This window comes from Mobula hypostoma, chromosome 14 (assembly GCF_963921235.1).
Source record: "Mobula hypostoma chromosome 14, sMobHyp1.1, whole genome shotgun sequence".
In the NCBI taxonomy this organism is placed as follows: domain Eukaryota; kingdom Metazoa; phylum Chordata; class Chondrichthyes; order Myliobatiformes; family Myliobatidae; genus Mobula; species Mobula hypostoma.
Genome location: NC_086110.1, coordinates 49,818,871 through 49,842,097, shown reverse-complemented (window position 1 = coordinate 49,842,097; position 23,227 = coordinate 49,818,871). Strand labels below are relative to the sequence as shown.

Genomic DNA, 23,227 nt, shown 5'->3' with positions numbered 1-23,227 from the left:
TATGCAGGTTTGTTTGTGTCAGGAATGTATTTAGGCAAATGTTATTAACCAATATTCAAATCCAACATGTCCAATACCATTTTCCGAGTGCCCCACAGATAGTTGTTTAAGAGAGGGAGTGAGACGGAGCTGGGTTCTATTATGCTGAGACAATATGACTTTGTTCAGATTATTTATGAAAACAAATTTGTCTTCACAGAATTGCTGATACAATGAGCAAGAGGATTGGTTAAGATTTTAATAGGACATCTCCTGTGATGCATAGTTCTTGTTTTTGAAATAAATTGTTGAAATATTTCTGATGGCCCAGTGGTTTAAGTTGCATTACTCTTAATTCTGATTGGATGTACTTATTTACTGCCTGTTATGCCGCTGGTATTTAGGGCAGCAATGAAGGTCCTCCATCTCTGGGGGTGTTCAGGGCTTCCTTCATCATGTCAGTAGCTTCCTGTTGGTTTTCACTACTGTCAGTAATGCAAGTCACAAGTGGAGACTCAGGAGTACTGTCGCACTCAGATGTAGAAGGATTCTTCATTGCTGTTTCCGTGACAATGTTTTTTTTACCAATTAGGATTGTTAGCCCTGAGCTGAACCCCCAAATTTGGAGGACCAGTGGACCACTCTTAGTCTGGCCTCTACCCTTTGACCCATTTGGCATGGGTGACCCTACCAAGAGCCAAAGCATAAAGCCAAAATTTCATCCAACACAGCTCTCCAAATTATTGAGGCTGTCAAGCCTCCAAACCGTGGCAAGGTTGTGGTCCTGTTGGAGGTCTGATTGAATGTACTTTGTGGTAATCCTGTCTTCAGTGTGGGGAATAAAATACACTTGAAGAATTGAAAGATTTGTAGGACTTCCAGCACAAAAACACTACTGGAGGAACTCAGCCAATTAAGCAGCATCTATGGAGGAGAAGGATGGTGGACATTTCAAGTTGGGACCTTGCATCAAGAATGAGAGTAGCCAATCACTTTAGCATTTTTCACATTCTCAAGGATGTCCCAAGTGCTTCACAGCCAATATGCTGATTTTGAATTATTGTCACCATTTAATGCAGAAAGAGTGGCAGCCTAATTACAAACAGCAGCTCCCTCAAACAACAAAATGATAATAACCAGATAATAAGTTTTGTTACTATTGACACAATTGAAATAATGAAGTCATTGCTAAGCATGCAGGCAGCATCACTTCAACATCACGAAGTACTCTCATCACCACCAACCATGAAGTACTCTCATCACCACCAACCATGAAGTACTCTCTCACTACTGCATTGAACTGTCAGTCTGGATGAACATGGGATGTTAACTCCTGATGTGAGTTCATGGGTGAGGAGTCCTGAGGAGGTTGATGACAATCATCCTGGAAATGAAAGGGTTAACATATGTGAGGATTGTTTTGTGGCTCTGGGCCTTATTCGCTGGAGTTTAGAAGGATGAGGGGGGATCTCTTTGAAACCTATGGAATATTGAAAGGCCAAATTGATCGGATGTAGAGAGGATGTTTCCTGTAGTGGGGGAGAGTAGGACCAGAGGTCTCAGAATGGAAGGGCGTCCCTTTAGAGCAGAGATGAGGAGGTATTTCTTTAACCAGAGGGTGGTGAATCTGTGGAATTCAGTGCCACAGAAAGCAGTGGAGACCAAGTCTTTGAGTATATTAAATCGGAGGTTGATAGATTTTTGTTTAGTAAGGCTGTCAAAGGTTACAGGCAGAGGTAAGACAATTGCATTTCTTCTTTCTGCAGTTAACTACTTACTATTTTGTGTAAAGGTACTCACTATAATTTTTTGTCGGATAGCAATGTTTGGAATGCAAGCAAACAGGATTTTCAGTTAGTTTCTTGATTGTGTTTCAGAAGTATATCTTTGGAAATTAGTAAGTTTGTCACTTAGTAGAACAACAGGATAGGTTGACTGATATTTAGTAGTTTGCACTGTTGAGAAAATCTAGACTTGAAAAATTCTCTCAACTAGAAAGAGAAGCATAAACCAATTGAGACCCTGGTATCAAGACTTCCAGGGTAAAAGAGGGTAAAAGATTTGATATTTTTCCTGATGCACTGTGATTTCACTCCAAGTTAACTGATTGGTAAATTCTATTGAGATGGAGTGAGCATTTTCCTCTTACTCTGACATCGTTGTCATGGAGGCATAGAGACCAGAGGCTTTAGGGCCTACTCTGGGCCTTCCATATGTTTAATTCCTTTCAGCATAGTTTAAGTTAAGTTCTTCTGTAGATGGAACTGAATGCCTTGCAAGCCAGTAATGATTTTGTTTCTTGATTTGCTCATCATTTTGCTACAGATGTAAAGAGTCTTAGATTGAACAGTTGTGATCAGCTCATTCTTGCAAAGGAAAAGGTTACACTTATCTGACATCGCTCCTACTTTTAGGATGCTTCTACAGTCAAGATACATTTGCTTGCTATAACCAAACATTACAGTGAACAATATTGAGGTAACACACCAGTTCATCCATTTTGGAGGGTTGTGTTGACTAGAGTACCATTTAAAAACTCCCATTTTCTTAAATACCACCATAAGATCTTTCCTAACAGTTTTTGGTTTAATGCTGCACCTGAAGGTCCGTCTCTCTTCCAGTTGCCCTGCCCCCATGTTGTAGCCCTCGGTCCCATTTATTATAGACTGGGGCCAGCTATGCTTAGCTTCTGAAATCACAACCGAGATGGTTGAAAGTGGGTGCTGGTGGTGTGTTGGCTTTGCTGACTCCAGCCTGCTGCAGGATGCAAGTAGCCTGTGTGGGGGTTTGGAAATGGGGTTTGGGCCTGGGGAAAGCGTAAAGTCAGGACTCATAGCGCTGTCAAATCACCAGGCATGCTGTAACTGCAGCTCCAATATAGAGAATGAAACGACTGCATTTACCATGACTATCCAAGCCACTGTGTCTGATTCAGGAAAACACAGGGTGTTAACTTTGGCTGAAGGAGCAGAGTGGCTTTTGTTGTTCCTGACTATACTGTCTGCTTTTATTTTTCTTTACACATCATTTATTTCTTGAAATTTCTGTTTGAATTTTGGGCGATTTCAAGGTTATGAATCAGAATATCTATAAAACTGAGCTTTCTGTTTAACCCAAAAATCATGACAGTGAAAGCTTTTGCACACAGTTGAAATTAGACAATGGAGCATAGAAAACATCTTTTACTAAGAGCACAATGTTAGTTTTGGTTCTAACTGATGACAAGTGCAAACTAAGTAGGTCAGACATAGGAAATCTGCCCGTCTCTTTAATTGGTTTTCAGTTGAAGTATTTTCATACTCATTAATATCATGTAACAGCTAAAATTTTAGTTGCTCTTGTTAGTGAATCGTGCACCACAGAAAATCAACCCTGCTTGAATTTTTAAGTGCAAAGGTCAGATTGGATTGTGAAGATGGCAGAGCCCTCCACCCTCATGGCTTTGCATCTATGATCAAGAAGATTAAGTAACCTTTTCCTTCAAAAGGTTGTGTAAAATTAGTTTTCAGGAGCTCATTGTGATAAAACAAAGCCTGTGAGAACCTGCAGCTCCAGAAACAAAGGAGTAGCTTTAGCTCCTTTCTCTCTCATTCACCACCCTTTCTTTCTAGTGACTTAACACAGCAGTAAACACAGTATTCATCTTCACTTTATCTTCCAAACTTGATGAGATCATGCCTCTCTCTAATCACTTTTGCGGGGTATTTTTCAATGAAGCGTGCAGTCAGTTTGGCTTTTATGTGGAGGGTGAGGGTGTTGAAGTAGAGAGAAAAGAGGGGTGGTGGGGGATGGTACATATTTTACATTAACCAGACTATATTACTTAAAACTGTTAGTTCAAATTTTTCACTTTTTGCATTGTTTAATTAGGTGAAAGAAACAGTCATAGGTTATTTGTTTTCAAGCAAGAATTCTCCTTTGCCCCCTCACTAACATTAAGGCAAGGTACTGGAGCTGGTGCTTTTCAATATTGAGGTGGGCCACTTTCTCAACATCAGTCTTCTCATAGCTCTGCAGTCTTAGCAGTGATTGCATAATACTTTGGAAAGGTTTCAAATTGTCACTAAGCAATTTGTTTTTACAGACCCACTAAGGGAAGATAACAGTTTTTCACTGCAGCACTTTACAGGTCTGTAAGCAGTTTTGATTACATTATAAAAGTGGTATATGAAGATAAATATGCAGATTTGTTGAGGCGTGTTTTGAATGCTTCAAATTCTATAAAGTGAAGGATTATTTCACTAAATGCAGGCACACAGAAACACAAAATACTTTCTAAGCTGTTCTTGCCAAAGTTGAAAAAGAACGTGTTAAAATCTGGCTATTTACTACGCATGTTTAAGGAAGATAAGTGTTTTAAATGACCACTGTTTTCAACAAATCAAGAAATGTTATTGATGTTTAATCCAACATAACACAATGAGAAAATAACAGATGATATTTCTGTATCACTCATTATGAACTGCAAGTGCCCTAAAGCATTATAAACCATTGTAAGTGAGTTGCAAATTGTGAAGGACAAAGATGGGTTGGGAGTGGTTTAAGGAAGAAGACTTTTAAAGTGATATTAGGGTTTTGAAGGCAATGATTGAAAAGTAAAAATAAAATTAGTTTGTTGGAAGAGAAAGAGTGCAAACTTTGGCTAACTTTTCATTGCCATGCTGAGGAAGTGCTGCACTGTCAGAAATGTCCTTGCCAACATTTAACCCGACATAACAACCACAAACTAAGAGATAACTTGGCATTATTAGATTGCTGGTTGTGGGATCTCCCTGTGTGGAAACGGGCTATTAGGTATTCAACCTTATAGCAGAGATCATGACACTGAAATTTAATTAGCTGTAATGTGCTTTAAAATGTTTGCATCTCTTTCTTCATTGTAGTAATATGGTTAAGTTTACTGTTTGGTCATGTAGATAAGTAGGTCTTTTGGCTAACATTATGCCTGGGACTTAATAGATTTGTCAAAGTGGCATATTCTGAAATATATAAACCTGAGTTATTTGGAGTAATCATCTGTCCATGGAACATCCGATCCTGAGATGTTAAGTTCTGAGACTTTTAGTTGGGGTGTTGATGAAGGGTCTTTGCTCTGAGATGTCAGTTCTAGTTCTCCTTCTATAGATGCTGACTGTGGCCAAGATTTTCTAATTTTTATTTGAGATTCCTGTTATAATCAGATTGTTACCAAGTTATCTCTCGGGCAACATGTAAGAAATAGGAGCCGGAGTAGACCATACAGTCTGTAAAATCTGCCCTGATATTCAGCAAATAATGGCATATATTCTGTAATCAGCAACTCCCAAAATAATCACTGTAGGTCTTTATTCCAGTGCAGGTTTTGCTGTCTTTGATCTGAGTATCTTAATGCCTGTTCCAGAACATTATTTCTGTATCATGGTAGACCCATCACAGTGAACCAAAACGGAAATGTTAAGAATGTAGATATTTTCTAGATGAGTTCATTCTTGAGCATATTTGGTAATAACTTAGCTTATAAGTTCAACTAATACTCTATAACTCATGCAACTTGTGTATTTTATTCCACTTTGTCATATTTTCCTGGTAATATACATATTTTAATCTGAAACAAAGCTAACTCATTTCAAAATCACATTGCATATGCCCGAAATTAAACAGAAAATGCAGCAAATATTTAGCAGGTTAGGCAACATCTGTGGAAACAGGGAGAGAGAGAGAGAGAGAGAGAGAGATCATGAACATTTCAGGTCAATGATCTTCCACCAAAATTGGAAAAATGTTGAACTAAAACAAGTCAATACTTTTATGTTGCTGCTTACTGGCAAGGGAACTGGTCACAAAGGAAGTGACAGCCGAGCTCAGTCATTACCCAACGATGAAGTGGTGGCTGGAAGCCAAGTGCATACTTCTGCCTGGTTGGCTGGAATACACACCATGCTGCAGCCCGGTGACTACATTCTGTGCATCTCCCAACCATCAAGACGAAGACCTCTGATTGGTTAGATGCTATGTAAATATTTTAGAATGTTGAATGATAACCTATTTTTGCAGATGAATGAAGCTTCTGTAATAGTGTGAATAAAATAAAGTAAATAGAAACACTGGAAATTGCTGGAATTGGGCAGAGGGATGGGATGGGGTGAGTAGATAAAACAATGATTTATAACACTTTGGGTTAACTATTTTTATTATCCACAATGTTGATTTTTCATTAAAGAGGCCAGCGCTTTGAAACTACTTTCACACATTTCAGAACTGCATTAAGAATTCAAAATACTTGCATACAAGGAGTGTATGTGGCTTTTTAATGGAATTTCCCATCATTACAACCCAGTGATCTACATTTCTGATCAATGAAAATTAAATTGCTTTAGTTCATCAGTTGCTCATTGCGACTAGACAGAGTCTGAGTGTTTCCCTGGTGGAGGTTCCAGTAAGTTTGTAATGTGACTTAACTATTTCATCGCTGGTAGCAGTGAAGTTTTCTTTCAACTTTTTCCTTTTAAGTATATCATCTATATATCTTACATGACGGTTTAATATTATAACATAATTTGAATTTTGCAAATTAAAGGTTACTGCATTTATGTGCGAGGGGGAGATGTGGAGAAAAATTCTTTACAAAACTCCTCCCTGTTCCTCCCACTTCCTGGAAGGAAGAAAGTCAAGGGTTGAATAGGGCAGAGCTGGATTAACATGGTTCTTGGAGGTTTGTAGGGCCAGAGAAAAAGGGATGAGGCCATACAGGGTTGAGAATGCAGGAGAAGGATTTTAAATTCAATGTGTTGGTGGACCAAGGCCCTGCACGTAAATTATTGCAATGATGTAGTAAACTCACTGGGCCAGAAAGGGTAACACAGTAGTGTCCATGCTGTGCACTGAGTTTTGAAATTCTGTTCTTTTGGTTTGAGTGGAACAAGATTTTCTGAAGGAAAATACAACACTCAACTACAATAAATTTGTGTCTTTAATGTAAACAGCTTCCAGAATTTTTACCTCGGTAATGTGACTATTGTGTATTGCACGCTGTGTTACTGATAGGGCAGTGTGCGTTAGAAGACAATAACGCAGCTCTGGATTCATTTAATATCTTAAGTGACAAATGAGGGAGTCTTGACACCAGCTAAACTCTGAAATGTAACATGTTAAATCTGTATCCTTTGTTTTGATATTAATGCTGTATATAATAGGTCCTGAAATTGGTTGTATAAACTAAATTCTGTATGGCCAGAACTGAAGTGGCATAAAATTTTATGAAGAACTGGACCATGGAATGACATGATAAAGTTAATTAATTGCATTAAATTTGAATTTTACTTTAATTCGTTTAAGCTAGCATATTGAGATGGTCCTGCAAGATTTGTAATTGCACAATAGTTATAAAAGACGGCAAATGTCTCCCCACTCGTATTTGTAACAATGCCATGAGCTGTACTAAAATATATCTGTTTAGAACTCTGTTACTATCATGTTCTAAGATGAAAACATGCCTGTTGTGGCCCTTCTCCCCACTCAAACAAAAGATATTCTGTGAAAACAGCACCCCATTAGCACAGCGGCATGACTGGGAGGTTCTTTAGCAATGGAGTTTACGGGAGCCCAAGTACAGTAGTGCACATTCACTACTGGATTATGCTATGACACACACCCAAAATGCTGGAGGAACTCAGCAGGTCAAGCAGCATCTATGGAAAGGAATAGATTGTCAACGTTTCATGACCCTTTTTCAGGACTGGGAAGGAAGGGGGAAGATGCCAGAATAAGAAGGTGGGGGTAAGTGAAGGAGGCTTGCTGGAAGGCGATAGGTGAAGCCAGGTGGGTGGGAAAGTTCAAGGGCTGGAGAAGAAAGAATCTGATAGAAAAGGAGAGTGGACCAGAGGAGAAAGAGGAGGGACCCAGGGGGAAGTACCAGGCAGGTGAGGAGAGGTAAAAGGTCAGAATAGAGGGGTGGCGGGGGGTGGGTGGGGTTGGAATTTGTTTACCAGAAGGAGAAATTGATATTCATGCCATCAGGTTGGAGGCTTCCAGCTAGCCTCCTTCACCTTCCCCTACCTTTTTATTCTGGCATCTGCCCACCCCCCGCCGCAACTTTTCAGTACTGCAGAGAAGGGACTCAGCCCAAAACATCAACTATCTATTCATTTCCATAGATGCTGCCTGACTTGCTGAGTTCCTCCAACATTTTGTGTGTGTTGCTTTGGATTTCCGGTATCTACAGACTTTCTTGTGATTATGACTATCTTCACACTTTTCTTCCACAATTGCAATGAAACTCTTTCAAAACTTCAGTATTGCTTGTCCTGGGTTCCTGTATTCAAATCCCAAATGTTGGCTTGCTGGGCGAGGTTGAATACAAATGCTGTCATTGCTTAAGCAAGATTAAAACATTCGGTAAGTGAGTGTTGTTTGGGACATGGGAATTAAAGGAGCTAAATCAAGGAGTGACCAAACTTTAAGCAACAAACACTTTGTACATGGTGTGTGTGCTGTATGTGTCCAGATTACTCGTATTAAACTCTAATCACACACAGGCATACTTTTGATTCACCACCAACTTTGAAAAGCTGACGTATTTGCTAAATTTTGAGAAGTTGGAACATGTGGGCCATGGAATATTTGAAAAAAATTGCATTCTTTGAAGGAACACTGTGATAAGTAATTAAGCATTCAGTATGTAGGAAAGAAATTATGGAAAATAAGCTTGGAATGAAAGGCACAAAATCAGGATTTGTACCAGCATTTAAAAGATGGAGGACTGCTAAGGGTTTTTGATATGATCCAATAGAAGTTGAGGTAAATCAGGGATAGTTTGGAAAATGAATAAAGTTTAACTCTAACCTGCACAGGCAGTTGCCCTTGATGTCACACTAAAGTAGACAATGGCTGCTGTGAAAGCTTCTGTATGAATGACTTGCTGATAGTGCAAATAATGGAAATACCAACTGGGCTTTGTATATCTCTACACATATCTGGAGCTTCCTGTGTGTGCTGGTGTATCAGGCAGAATGGAACAAAAGCTGTGCGCACTGTGCAGTAAAAAGTCCCATGTTTCAGTTGTATTTGATTACATTGAAATAAGATCACATAGCTCGCCATGTGTGCAACTATGCAATTCAATTTCTCGGCAGTCATATCATGGATTTTTGCTTCATGCCAGAAGAAAATTATCAACAAGTGGAAAATTTTCACCTTGTAACTTTTAAAATGAAGAGCAAGAGATGTTGTGAAAACTTGGCAGGTCAGGCAGCATCCGTGGTAAGAGAAATAGTTCACGTTTTATGTTAGCGATCTTTTGTCAGAAATGATAAAATCTAAGTTGTAAAGATTTTAATTTAGTAAATTTTGTGGTGGAGAGAACTATGGACAGTGCAGTTCAAGCAAAAAACAAGGAGATGTAATGGAGTGGAAAGGAGAGAAATTAAATGGCAAAAGAGATGATGGCACATGGTGAAAATAAGCTATAAGTAAAGAAATGGGAGATGGATTAAGAGAAAGTGAAGACAGCTGATGTAGATTCATTGTCAGCTCCTGCGGCCTGAGAAAATGGAAGCAGTGGTAATGGTCCAAAATGATTGCTTTTGGAATGCTCCCAAATGCCCAAGTAAATGTTAAGCTGCTGTTCCTCGTTGACCTCTAAAGCACGTGAAGCCATAGATTCATCCCATTATGCCATACCCATCTCAATCAGTTCTGATCTGAGCACATAGCTGAGCTCTTCTTCCTTTGTTTTTCCCTCCAGCTCTCAATCTAGGCCTGACAACAATTCCTTGTTGCTTCGGAATTCTCATCCCACATGGTCTCATGGCCTCTCCAGATGTTTTCATCGGAAGCTGCCAGTGTGCAATTGACCACCTCAGTATTAAAACTCCACTCATTTAACCTAACTTCTGACCCTCTCAGGAGCAATTTCTTACGTCGGGTACCACCGCAACATTGGTCTAAGTTGGCATTGTGGCTTAAACAATACAGCACCTCGTTTGCTGGGCTGCGGTACTGCTGTGGTTTCCCTGTGAACATCACTTCTGGAGTAATTCAGTAAATAATCCCCAGTGAAATTGACTGAACACTGAAACGTGTGTGCTCTGTTTAATTTTACTGTTGTCCTGTCCCACCCCCTTGGCACTTGGCATTACCAGCAAGAAGTTCCCACCAATTAAATCTTCCCCTGCACCTTGACCATTCCAGTTATTTCCTTCTTTGTCACTCTCACTCTCTCTGCCACAGCACATTTCTGTGCTAGTTCAAGAGTTGTAATGACCCCTTTTGCCTCCTCCAAGAAGGCTCCAAACTCTTCTTCCAAGTGAAGCAGTATCACAACCTGAAAGAGCTGCTGTGATCACTGCTCATGATCTAATCTGAAGAAGGACTGAACAAATCAGTCAATTGTTTACTCACTTTCATCGATGCTGCCTGACCTGCATTGTACCTCCTGCGTCTTGTGTGTTGCTTTGGATTTCGGGCAACTGCAGAATTTCTTGTGTTTTTGATTTAATCCTTATTGGACGTCTAATACAAATTGGTGACCTTTTTCTGAAGGACCTCTGTTCAGCCCTGGTTTTTGGCTATGTTAATTCCCTGGTTGACTGTTGCTGATCTCTTTATTTTGGGTCTCCTGCCAGAGATGACTGGAAACTTGAGGAACAGCATCACTCAAAATGCTGGAGGAACTCAGCAGGTCAGGTAGCATCTGTGGATGGAAACGGAGAGTCACACAAGTCATCTCTTGATTAGGTATTTGACAGCCTCCTGTATTCACTATTACATTCAATTATTTCGGTTCATAACCTTTGATTGTCATTTTTGAGATGAGTCCTCTTGGTAAGAATCTTCTGTTTAAGATTGAAGTCCCTCTGGATGCTTCTTTTGTTACTTTACCTCTCTGATTCTTTCCCTTTTTCCTCTGCACAGTCTTCTCCTTTCTCATTTGACCAACTTTTCCAGTTTTTGTTCTTTATCACAGCCCATCCTCAACCTTCTGCCTCTGAACCTGCTTAGAATCAGTTAATTCTTATCACCCCCCCCATTAAGAAAAGTTCATCAGTCTGAAATGTTGCATTTGCTTATCCCTTTTATATTTGGTGACATATATGTACTTTGATAATAAATTTACTTTGAATTTTGAACTTTCTCTCCACATTCCATCATTTTCTGTCTTTACTTTGGTTTTGCTCTGTTAAGGAATGGGGAATGTGAATTGGAGTATAGTTTCACAACATAGAGATTAACATCAAACCAGATAGGAATCAGAACAGTGAGTTTAATTTGTGTGTGTGTTAATATGAAAAATATTGAAGATGACAAACAGTTCAGTAATGGAACCCGGAAAGACGGATTTAAAAGGGGAAGGGGAGAGCAATCTACTTTCTTTGCCCTTTTCCCACAACTACATTCATAACTGGAAAGAATATGCATTCTGCTTTGTAGAAACACAGGCCCAAACAGAGTCAGATTGCCTTTGCTTTTTCTTGCAGTTTCAATCTGTTTGTTTAGAACCTAATAAAGCCATTTTATATATATATATATATAATATATATATATATATATAATATATATATTTGAATGACCAGGGAAATCTGTACCTCATCACTGAAAGGATAGTAATTCATCTGACCATTTTGAGCACAGAAAGAGTTTCTTAAAAGGCACTTTAATTATTTCTTTAATGCTAGCTTCTGAAGTGTGCATTAGTTGAGTTCCACTTCATTTAAAAACTGGCAGCTACCTCAAATTCAATACACTGTTATTTTCCAGTTTTCAGATTTTTTTCACATAAGCACCCATTGCTTGCAGTCCAATGATCTTGACAATCATATGCTTGGCAATTCACCCCCCCCCCACCCCAAATACTCACTTTATTTCCTCAGCGCGTTCCATTTCTGGAACACGTTTATTCCCCATGCTTGGCTCTTTACATTTCTGCTCTTCCCTTTCCTGTATAGGGAATGATTCATTTGTAAATTTAAGTGAGAATCCTACTTGGCGTTCTTTCAACCACTCAGTAAAAAGATCCATGCTTTTTAATTGTTGAACTGGGAAAAGGTACGATGTGAATGGAAGCCTTTGTGTTGAACAGCATTAATCAATCTCCTGACACTGGGCCCCCTTGTAGTCACCTACTGTTTGTATATATTATAAGGCCTAATTACATATCAGCATTGACTGATGGGTGAGCCCTGAGCAGCACCAAGCCCAAGCATCAACGTATTGTCAGATCTGTTGAAAAATGTCACTTTTCCAGATTAAAAGTAGTGATTACCAAATGCCAGACAGAACAGCAGCGGCAGTAAACTTCGATCTCTATTTCTGTGCGCTCTCCAGTTTGAAGAAGTGAAAAGCTTGTCTGTGGAGAAAGTTGAGTTTTGATGAGCCTGCTTTTCTCACTGTACTTACCAGCGGCTTCAATTGTCACTCCTACTTTGTTTAGACTAGGCGTTTGCTGGCTTCCTGCTGGTTGTGAAGCTGTTTATGCTAATAAACTCATTAGTGTTGAAAGCGCCTGGTCTTTTTAATCAGTGTGTGCAAAGCAAAGCTTGTTTATGTTGACATGCTGCCAGTGCTGGCACCTTTTTGCCAAGTGAGCAGGACAACTGAGGATCTTCTCAAATATAGAGGGACTGAGGCTTTCAAATGGAACTCCCAGGTTTACAGTTGTGCTTCTACAATGAACAGTCAAATATGATGAGCCTAGCATATTTCACTTCCACTTTAATCTAAGGAAGTTTTATTCTTTAGAAAAAAACGTAATTGTGGTTTAAAGGAGCATTGCCTTCTGGCTTGTCTCCCATGATCAATCCTCCCTAATTATGAGGTCATTCAAAATTTTCCTTCCCGTTCTCTGGACGTACAATGCGACCCATTCACCTGTTTTCAAACTCCTCTCTGGTTTTCTCCTGATCGCTGTGATCTTATCCAGCATGAAATTCCTGTGAGTTGTCTTCACTCCTCCAATTCCAGCCTCTTGACAATCCCTTATTTTAATTCCTCTGTTGTTTGTGAGAGTTTCCTTCAGATGACCTAAACTTGGTATTTCTGCCCTCAAATGGAGGGAAGGGTTAGGTTAATACTAGAGTAGATGAAAAGACTTCATGTGCCAAAGGGCTTGTACTGTGCTGGAACGCTCTGTTCTTAAACCTCAACAAACACCTTCCTCCGGAACCCACCCTTCAACCTTTATTATCTCCTTGCAGCTTGGTGTCAACTTTTATATAGGAAAGCGACCGTGGAGCAACAAGCAATATATTTTTTTCACATTAAAGATGTTTTATTTTGTGGTTGTTGGCCAGTTTTGATAATCCCTGTACTCTAATGGTCCTGCAGCAATAAATAGTCCTGCTTTTTAGTTTAACTGCCAGCACGAGCAATGGTTTTCCATGTGTGTTTTTTTTCCCTTCCTTTATATTGCAGCTTGCTGTTCAACCTTGAGGTGCTGAGCTAGGGTTGGGCAGGTGCCATAAGAACATAAGACAAAAGACAAATGTGCAGAATTAAGCCATTCAGCCCATCAAGTCTGTTCTGCCTTTCTATCATGGTTGATATATTATCCATCAACGCCATTGTTCTGACATCTACCTGTAACCTTTGACATCCTTACTAATTAAAACCTACCAACCTCTGCTTTAAATATACCCAATGACTTGGCTTGCACAGCTGTCTGTGGTAATGAATTCCACAGATTCACCACCCTCTGGCCAAAGAAATACCACCTCATCTCTGTTCTTCGAGACTAGTTGTCCTACTGCTCTGAGGCTATTCCCTCTGGTCCTCGACTCCCCCACTGTAGGAGAAGTCCTTTTCACGTGCTCTCCATCTAGGCTTTTCAATATTTGATAGGTTTCAATGAGATCCCTCTCTTATTTGTCTAAACTCCAGCGAGTACAGGCCCAGAGCATCCTCATACATTAACCCTGTTATTCCTGGGATCATTCTTATGAACCTCCTCTGGACCCTCTCCAGTGTCAGCAAATCCTTGCCTTGCTTGCAATACCTCACATGCTTAAGATTGGTGCTCCAAGTTCCACCACTTTGTACGTGCCATTGCAGTCTGTGCTGTGAGTTGTTTTGAATGAAGTCCAGTGACGTATACTGTATGTCCTTGCAGCTACCATTCATTGAGATGATATCCGTGATCATAGTCTGTTATGAAAGTGTACCAGTCAGAGCTAGCTTGTATATTCCTGGCTTCTTGTGAATGTTAAGCGGTGAATTAAAGTTGCAAAGGTGTGTTATGCAATTTATGAATCAGAACATCAGACTTGTATCTTGCTGCTTTACGGATATTACCCTGTCTGCATTTCCTAGTCTTAATAATGTTCTCTCAAAATCTATCTGTTAAACTGAAAGCATATTATAAATTACATTCAAAACACATAATGAATGCTAGTTGATGATCAGTTCTGATGTGTACTTGCCATTGGTGAAATATTGATGCAACAAAGTGAAACAGAATTTTGAAGGTTTTGATCAATTTCAGCCTCACAGGATGAAAGCACAGTACCATTGGTGGGGCGATTCATTAATGATGAGAAATTCATTTAAAACAGGGGTTCCCAACCTTTTTTTAATGCGATGGACCCCTACCGTTAACTGAGGAGTCTGTAGACCCCAGGTTGGGAACCCCTGATTTAAAGGAATGCAGATACTTGGAGGGAATTACAGACGTATTGAGGCATGAGACCATAGAGGGATTTGAACACAAAAGGTGCAGAATTTAAAATGTAGTGGCTGCTTAACCAAGAACTCACAAAGGCCAAGGGGCATAAATGGGACCTGGTCACAAGTTAGGTTATGGACAGTAAAGGTTCAGATGTCCTCATTTGTAGAATGCTGGGCAGCTGACCTAGTCAAGTTTAGATGCAGTAAAGACTTTGAGAGTGTCTTATCAGCAGATGAGATGAGGCAGTGGAGTGGGCAGACATTATAGAAATGGAAATAGAGAGCCTTGGTGACAGAGTTGTGTGTTTTGAAGCTCACCTTAAAGTCGTCGACCACCAGAGAGGGATGGAGTGAGTGGCAACAGAGTGGTGTTAATGGAACCCAAAATGTTAGCTTCAGACTTTTTACTGCTTTTTGTGGTAATTAAAAAAAAGATCGTTTTACAGTTTAGCAGTTGGTCAGCATTGAACATTGACTAGGCAACTGCAATACAGTGGAGGATTCAGGAATGGTTAAAGATCATGCAGATTTGGACATGGCCAGCACACATGTGGGAAGCGACACTATACTTTCAGTTTGGTGTGGTTAAGTGGAAGCATGTTCTTGAGAAGTGGAAAGGGATCAAAGATAGTTAGCATGCAAAATTTACCGCAGTTCAACAGCTATATTCCCAGCACGGTGAATTGTTAAAATATAGTTGTATATTAGGCAGCCACTAACATAAGGATGGAACTCACAAGTAAGTTTTGAATTTGAATCTTGAGCGGAAACATCCATCTATAACTTTTGCCAGCGCAGATGCTGCTTGACTGTGCTGAGTTCTAAATTCCAACACCTGCTCTTTTGTCTTCACACTATTACTAAAATTGGTGATGCAGGTATAATTGCTGTATTTTAGTAGACTGTAGACACTACCACAAGTACGCAAAAAAAATTCATTTGATCAGCAAGTGAAAAATAAAAAAAATGTTTCCTGAAATTGGAAAATGCCCATGACTGTGTGTTTGCTGAAATTTAAGGAGTGACAACCTTAGCACAAGTGTGAACCAATTCCCAAATCTGCACCTCTTTCACCTAATAACTCTAAGGGCACTAATTCTGAGTTCAGAATAGCCCTTGATTGCTCTAAGAATTTGGAAGTTCCATGATCCGTTTTATTGGGAAGTGTGCACAGTTCTGTAGCCCATGTATAAACTGAAGGTTATGCTCAAGAAATTAAATACATTCTTTCCACAACTGACACTTTCATAACAGAGCCTGTAAAAAATAAATCACAGGTATTTAAATAAATATAATTAGAGATGCCCAGTCTACTTCCTAGAATTGCACTGTTTTTAGGTAGAGCACACTTGTGATTAAGTTCAATGTGATGTTAAAATACGCACATACAACACTCCTCTTTCAGGAGTTGGTGGTGGAAAGGTAAGCATTTTTACGTTCCCGGGCATCAGCATCTCGGGGATATGTCCTGGGCCCAACACTCTGATGCAATCATGCAGAAGGCTGTAGTTCATTGGGAGTTTGAGGAGATTTGGTATGTCACCAAAGACTCCTGCAAGTTTCTACAAGGGTATGGTGGAGACCATTGCACAACTCCTTGATGTGGAGGATGTGCAGGGTGGAAAGAGGCTGCAGAATTGCAGACTCAGCCAGTTCCATCGGTGATATCTTCAAGAAGGTGGCACTCTGGGGTGCATCCTTCTCATTACTACCATCACGGAGGAGCTACTTGAACCCTAAAGACCCCTCCACCATCAGATTTCTGAATGGTCCAAGATGGCTACCTCATTATACACCTTTTGCACAATTTATTTTTGTAGTATAGTAATTTTAGTCTTGCACTGTACTGCTTCACAAATTCCACTCTGTCAGTGATAGTAAGCATGATTCTGATCCAGATTCTGTTAAACATTGGTAAAACAGAGGGACAAGCTGTCTGCTTGCCTGAGGTGAGTGCAGAGCAACTAAAGGTAGCTAAATCCTGTTCCCTTGTGTTTTCTCACCTGCTCTGGCAGTGTTTTGTTCTTTATCTTCTGCCTTATCCTTGTTTAAATTGGCTGCAATTCCATATTGTCTGAACATAGAGGGTACAAAGAGTGTCTGAAAGGGCCTTTCTCTCAGCCTACCTGTTAACTGTACAGGGGCTGATTTCCTGCTAATTGCAGTGCAGTTACAATTTCATGCTTTCTTCAATGTTAGTTTATCACCAGCAACATTTACAGTGCTCTTGCCAGTCACGTACGTAATTAACCCAGTGCTAATTAATGATTAAAATTACACGCTAGTGCTGTTAATATTTAATTCATAGGAAATGGAGGCACCACCTCCTCTGGGCTCAGTGCTGTAAGCCACTTTGAAACAGTGTTCGGTGAAGTGCACCGATCTAAGCTGAGCGTAGGGAGCTTCTTCCCCTCTTGAAATTAGTTGCATCTGAGATTTTGTTTTGAAATAGCCCATTAGCATTTGAATTAGCTGGGGGCAACCAAGGAAGATATTCTGCTGAAGGAAGGGTTGAGAAGTCATAACCTATGCATGTTTATACTCAGGAGGAGCTGTCTAGGCCTACATGACACCTCCGTGTTATGACAGTGGGACACACAATCCCTCAGAGCTTGCTTTGTGTGTGTGTGGAGCTCAAATATTAAAATTATGTGATAGAAGTAGGACATTAATATGAGCAGTAGTGACATTGCCAGACAGGTTTTTGTGGTATGATATATTTTTCACTGTGTTTTAAAAAATAGTTAGCCTTTAATGCTCAGGTCTACCAGTAGACGTGTTTCTACATGTCCTCTGTTTAGGAATGCAAATTTTGAACAGTGAGACACAAAGTACTGGCAGGAGAGGATGCCACAGTTTGTACTTTGAAATGAAGGTTACCTTATTGAAAACACACAGCTTTTTATCCAATATTCTCTTTACTTTTATACCTGCTGAATTTCTTTACACTTTCATACACGTGCTGGCTTTCTGGGCATTGGTTCCGTATCCCCTGCTTTCCGTAATCTCCTGATGTGGTGTGATGAATCTTCTGCTGAATGTGCAGCAGAGAAAAGGACTTCCTCATGGCAGGGCAAAGACATTCCTGCCTCTTGATGGAACATTAGATGAATCTTACTGAATGTAGGAATAAATTTGTCAAAGCGATTTGAAAAGGATCATATCCACAGTAGTCGGCATTTTCCTTTTAGCTAACAGGTACAGAGAGATGTGAATATCTCTTTCGTAGCACAGGCCCATGCCCCTCACCTGCCTTTCCACGTCTGTTTATTTATTTTTGAGTCACAGCATGAAATAGGCCCTTCCAGCCCATTGAGCCACACCGCCCAGCATCCCCCGATTTAACCCCAGCCTAATTACGGGAGAATTTACAATGACCGGTTAACCTACCAGTTTGCATTGTGGGAGGAAACCAGAGCACCCAGAGGAAACCCACGTGGTCACAGGAAGAACGTGTAAACTCCCCACAGGCAGCGAGGGAATTGAACCCTTGGTCGCCGGCACTGTAAAGCGTTGTGCTAACCGTGCCACCCCATTTAACCCCAACCCCCTCAACCCCACCACCAACTGCCCAAAGTTCTTTATCCAATTTTGTACAAATATTCAGTAACTCTGTAAAACAAAGCTATACTATAATCAATCAGCCTTTCTTTAGGTAACTTGCAGTCTGGGGGCGGGTGCTGGTGAGCTAGGGGAGTTGTCAGGTTCTTAAATACCAGGTACTTTTGCAAATCAAATTAGCTGTCATTCTCTGAAGTAATTTTAGTGTAATCTTAATATTATAGATTTGTGTTCTGTTTGAGTAAGAGCTCACAGACTCTAATAAATGGAGGGATAGATGGATGGAAGATAAGTGACTGATGTTGCCCTGGGCACACTGACTGCATGTATGAACTTAAACAGCTTCCAGTCTATTTTAGAAACAGACTGATAGCAATAACTGAAGATCATTGATTTTACGGGAATCCATGTTCACAGACGTACAAATAATCGACCAACAGGTTGACTTTTGCCTTCTTAAGTAAGAATTGACTCTGCTTTCCTGTATTGACTGAAAAGCAAGAGAGAGGTTTCAAGCAAATGCTTAGTGCGAAGCAGCTTAGGAAATTCTTCTGTAAAGTTACCCCTGGGGGAAAATAAGACACACTGAGAATGGAGAATTTTAATGGGCTGCTGTTAATTTCTTAAAATAAACCATCATGCCGTCACTATTTGAGCAGGACACAGTATTGTTGGAGGCAATTCATCATGTTTTTTCTGCATTCTTGGCACTTGGCAGGGTTACTGCATGTTGGAATGAGAATAGTTCATATTTTTGTTCAGAACATCAAATCCCACTTTCGTTCTCGGGGGATAGAACTACGATATATGCTCAGTGGCTCACTGAATGCAAAAGAAAAACCAGATTGGTGCTAACAATGTGAAGGATTTGTGTTCCAATCGCAGAATAGAATTTTCATAAAAGGCACCCCTTTTTTTAAGCGAAAAGTAGTCAAGTGTTGGATCCCCAAAAAGGAAAATAATTGTAAAACATTAGCAATGCTGCATCACATTAATGAAGAGTAGAGAGTTCAGATGCAAGTTTTAATGCATTGTAGATACATAAAGTAGGTACCGATGCTGGTGTCTATATGCAGTTTAAGCTTGTGTTAACAGACTCCATATTCATGAGCATTTGCACTTAATGCAATCTTTTAATCTACAGAAAGTATAAGTGGCATGAAGTGGAATTTTTGCCAGTTTAGGAGTGCCGCACGAACGAGGATTAAGTGTGCCTCAGGCTACGAGTCTCTTAATGAACTTGAAAAACTTTTCAGTGATGCCCAGCGTAATGCCTTTTACTGTATAACCAGAAGTATTATCCTCAGCAACTGCTCTGTTGAGCATTACTTGGACACAGTTCTCATCATTTACATGTTCTGATCTTTTCAGTTTAATTGAATATATACATCGTGGTATCCTATACATAAAGTTCCCACTAATCATTTGATTTGGTGAGCTTTCCATGAGATGCTTTAACACAGGGGTTCCCAACCGTTTTTATGCTGTGGTCCAATGCCATTAAACAAGAGGTCCATGGACCCCAGGTTGGGAACCATTGCTCTAAAATGATTAGGTCAAAGAAACCAGATGCATAGTTTCCACTGGCCAACCTTGTTCACTTCACTGCTGCTGAAGATCTAATACTTCAACTCAGTCCAGAGACAGTTACAATGAATGTAACCCAATCTATGGTCTCTGTCACACTTGCACCCATTTAACATTGAGTCCAGGATCATACGATTCCTGGTTTCGTGCCTGATCATCTTTAAATGGGCGATGGTATTGGAAACTTGCACCCAGATGTCTCAGAGTGCAAGGTTCCATCTGTATTTCTGATCTCTTGTCAGGAGGTCCATATTGGTAGACATTGCTTTATTGTAAACTGCTTCTCCACAAAATGCAAGCAAACTATCGAACAAGATCTGGACATTATAATCTGCCCTGGTCTTTGACAGCTTCTTCTTCTGTCTCTACTGCTACACTTAGTTACTCTTCCCATCTTACTTTTGTACTAATGAAGCATGTTAAGAAGCTGGGCCGTGCCTGTATTTAAAATCTGACCACGTTCCAGGGCACATTGAACTTACATTGTATACACATGAGGAGGAGTGGGCTTCAAAGTTTAAAGTAGATTCATTATGAAGTACGTATATGTCACCATATACTACCCTGAGATTCACTTTCTTGCAGGCATTTACAGTAGAACAGCCCACAGTAGAACAAAGAAATACAACAGAATTGATGATAAATTGCACACAAACAACCAATGTGCAAAATAAGACAAACTGAGCAAGAATAAAACAAATTAAGAAAGCCAAAAAAATAACTAAGTACTGCAAACATGAGCTGTAGCGTCCTTGAAAGTGAGTCCATGGCTTGTGGAATCAGTGCAGCGTTGAGGTGAATAAGGTCATCCATGCCAGATGATGGAAGAGTAATAATTGTTTCTGAACCTGTTAGTGTGGGACCTGAGGTTCCTGTACCTCCTTCGCAATGGCTGCAGTGAGAAGACAGCATGGCCTGGAGGGGTGGGGTGCGGAGTCCCTGATGATGGGTGCTGCTTTCTTCTGATGTGCCTGGCCTTTCACTTCCACTTTTGACTGGTCAGCAACAGCTTGAAATGGCTTGGCATTGCACTGACCTTAAAATATCTTTAGAAAAGCGGAAAGTCTCTCCGGTTTGCAGTTGTGGAAATATAACGAGTCCTGAATGAGTTCAGTTTGATACCACTGTGATGTTGAGAGTGAAGAAGTGTGTGCATTGGAACACACTGGGTAGTTTTGGCACTAATCAATTCTTAGCATTAGCAAAACACTTGCTTAAAGATAATATGGCTGCTCTGAGTGATCAAGCAGAAAATGTCAGATTGCCTAATTGTTAGTGCATTTATTCGTGCAGTCGTGACAGCAGCCTTATCTACAACATATCTGAATCTGAGTCCAAATGTCCCAAATACATTACCCTCAAAGTCACAGAAAGGACAATCTCTTCCTGTGTTGTTTGTGTTTAAATTTTGAAAAGCAAGTACCTGATTGCATGTTTGAGGAGCTAGTGACATGCACTCAGTGTTGGTTTAAAAAAAAACACTGGTTTTAGTAAAAAAAACTTAAGGAAATAAAGATTATGATGAACTGAAGGTGTTTTTCAATATCATGCCCGAGTACAGATGTTTACAATCTGAATGCTACCTCAAAATATCAGTGCACAGCTTGAACTTCAGGAGTCTCTTAAGTATGCCCAGGAGTATAAGTAAGCTCTTCCTCCTTTTTCTATGTCATATATCCAGTAGAGGATAAAGTGATTTTAAAGTTTGACTTTGTACTATGTTTATGTACACATATGCTGTATTGAAATCACCTTTTTCCCCTGGTGTATTGTGGAGTTGGAGGAGGAAGGAATAAACCCAGCCCCTCTCCCTTCAAATCCACACAACATACAGACTCCAGATTGTCAAACTTGGATGGGTAAGGATTCCTGTGGTCACCTTGTGCAATGAAATTGTAAACACATCCTTTTGGAATATGTGTTTGCATCTGCGAGAGATGCCAAAGAGAGGAAATCTTCACGGACAGATTTACAATGTTACTACACATATTTACTGAAGGAATTCTTAGCCTAGAGTTCTACTATGACATGACATCACTGAAGTGTAAGTAAGGCACTTAAGTGTCAGAAAGTGCTGTCTCTGCATGCATGTATTCACACATTCACACATGTATAGACCAACCATAACAATCTCTTTCACCATTATTGTGGCTTCACCTTCAAAAAGATTTTGAACGACCTTCACATCTACCTTCGAAGCTCGCATCAATTTTTAAAATCATGGAATATTTACAAATCAAAAATCCTGATGCTGTTTTTATGGCACAGTTAGAAGTGTATTGAACTGGAGCAGGATTGCCAATTCATGGCATTCTAAGAAATGAGCAAAATTAATATCTAAGGCATAGAAGGTTACGGACCAACTCGCGTTAAACAAGACTGGTTATAGATGGGAACTCAATCATTGGGATGGGCCAAATGGCTTGTTTTCTGTGCTTTGTGGTTCAATAACTCTAAAATGAAAGTTTCTCTTTGTTAAAGCTGTCAGACCTTGTGATTTTCTTAAATGAATTTTCAGCTTGAAAACAAAAATATGTTGGCTCCAGATTTTCATTTAAAAAAGTTTCTTTTACCTTGTAACCTTGTAAAATGTAATATATATATATTTAATATATTGAGTTATAAATGCCTTTATATCATTATGAGTTTGGACAAAGGAAACAGCCGACTAAGGTTGAACTGAAGTTGGACACAGACTGAAACCAAAGCATAAATGTGCAGTCACTCTCGGTCCTCTGTAGTAAAGTATTTAAATTTTTACTTAATTTAGCCCTAGAATTACCCTATTATTATTTGCTTAGGCCACTGTGTAGAGCTTTTCTACTCTGTGGAGAAGTTAGGCCTTACAGAAGGTTGGTTTCATCTTTAAGAAAGGAAGACAACATTTCAAGCTATCAGTGTAGCTTACTACAGTATTACATCATTGGAATACAGTGGTTTAGGTTAACCGCTGAATCAGCATTATATCGACACATTGTAAACAGCCCACAGCAAGGAGTGCAAATTGCAGAAAGCTCTGAAAATGGGTTAAAAAAAATTATTATACTTACCAAAGCTGTTAGCATGAATTCTGAGAACAGTCAATTGGCATTTCCCATGGCTGTTGTGCTATTTATTGCAGATGAAGCTGGGGGGTTGTAATTTGATTTTATGGAAGTTGAAGTAGTTGGGCTATAGTGGAAAGATGAGGGGCATTGGGAATGCCTTATTTTTGTTTACTTCAGAAGGAGGCTGCTTCCTTTTCCCCTCTGAAAAATTTCTTTGGTGTAGAATGATGACCTCGGGGAAGGGGACATTGAGGGAGCACGTACCAGTCCTTATCGAGGAATCAGCAGTGGAAAGGGTGGGCACTTTCAAATTCGTGGGTCTCTGAAGGTCTGTCCTGAGCCCAACATATTAATGCACTGACAAAGAATTAGCACAACAGCAGCTATATTTCATTTGGAGTTTGGGGAGACTTTGTATG

General features: G+C 39.9%; 1 protein-coding gene across 3 annotated transcripts in view; it reads left to right on the top strand.

Annotated features, from left to right (window-relative positions):
* Positions 1-23,227, top strand: part of zfhx3b (zinc finger homeobox 3b) — a 452,523-nt gene that overhangs the window by 94,115 nt on the left and 335,181 nt on the right. Inside the window, exon 2 of one of the 3 annotated variants that reach the window (XM_063067111.1) lies at positions 10,581-10,692. The exons of the other annotated variants lie outside the window; for them this stretch is intronic. The gene's annotated coding sequence lies outside the window, so the exon portion shown is untranslated. The remainder of the gene's footprint in view (positions 1-10,580; positions 10,693-23,227) is intronic. 3 annotated transcript variants of the gene reach the window in all.